Here is a 1,269-nt window from a genome sequence, read left to right as displayed (position 1 = left end):
GCGGACTCCGCTCCGGCCGGCCGCGGCCGCGGCCGCGGTGTCCTCGTCGCCGCGTACCCGGCGTACCCGGCGTACCCCGCGTGCATGTGTAACCGTGTGACGCCGCACCGCGCGCCCACACACGCTCACGAGTCCCATCGCAACGCGACCCGAGAGAGATCCGATCTCTGTTTATTGTAAAATACTGCCACTTATAAGTTTGGAGTATCCTACAGTTTTTTAACGCGATTCACTATGAATATAATTATTTTATTGAAAATATATCTCTAACTTTTTTCTACGTACACTACTGAAATAAAAACATTTATGACTTATATAAATATATAAACTTTTGTACATTTACAATGCTAGTTTTTTTTTTAAGTTATAAAATAGATTGAACTTTATTTCCAAAATGAAGAGATTTAAATTTATGAATGATAAAGTGCGACACGCGCGATGAGAGTCGACGTGCCACTGATAAGAGTTTGATAATCCTTAGTACATACTTTAGTTTCGGCATCCTTACTACACACGTACGGTCATTCGTATTCTGGATTAATTTTCATCACTTTTACGAGTATATAAAAATTATTAAACGATTTTTTTTATTGTAAAATTAATTATATTTTTATGTATTTGTAAAGTTGTATATTTATAACAAATTGTATATAAATTGTCATAGCTATAGTTAACAATGTGATAAAAATGTAAATAACTAAATTTTTTGGACAGCCGACACTTGAACTATTTTTTCTTTTGTAGTTTGGAATGTCAATTTTAAAATATTGAAACATATTTTTTCTTTAGACATTTTTGTTTCAGAATTTTACATATTTGTATAAAAAAAATTTCGACTCGCGGTTTACAGAATCAGATGTGTACATAAATTAATGATATTTTATACCAAAATATTTAAACAGTAAACACAGTTTATCTCAGAAAACGAAGAGAGAGGAGAAATTCTCCTCACTGAACTGTTATTAGCACTTTTGCGAGTTAATCATCGATTAACTTAATCAAAGATTGATGACCCTTAATACATTTAGATGAAGAGTTAAAGGGAAAAACCAATCATATTACAAAAGCCTACAATAGTTACATAGCTGCTCTTTCTACTAAATGTAGCAATTGAATAAACTCGGCTTTGCATTCCATTGTCCTAACCGTCGCGCACTTTTTATCATTCCCTCGATTTTCCTCTCGCGAGCATGTCACGCAGCGCGTAATGCAACTTGCGCAAGGCTCAGGCGCTCTCTCTCTCTCTCTGTATATATAAATATATATATA

At 34.8% G+C, this 1,269-nt stretch overlaps 1 protein-coding gene across 1 annotated transcript in view; it reads right to left on the bottom strand.

Annotated features, from left to right (window-relative positions):
• Positions 1-1,269, bottom strand: part of LOC108767333 (protein FAM46C) — a 129,904-nt gene that overhangs the window by 61,358 nt on the left and 67,277 nt on the right. The gene's annotated exons all lie outside the window — the stretch shown is intronic.

This window comes from Trachymyrmex cornetzi, unplaced genomic scaffold, assembly GCF_001594075.2.
Source record: "Trachymyrmex cornetzi isolate Tcor2-1 unplaced genomic scaffold, Tcor1.1 scaffold67, whole genome shotgun sequence".
NCBI lineage: Eukaryota > Metazoa > Arthropoda > Insecta > Hymenoptera > Formicidae > Trachymyrmex > Trachymyrmex cornetzi.
Note: the sequence above shows the minus strand (reverse complement) of the source record. Positions and strands in the feature narration are given on the sequence as shown.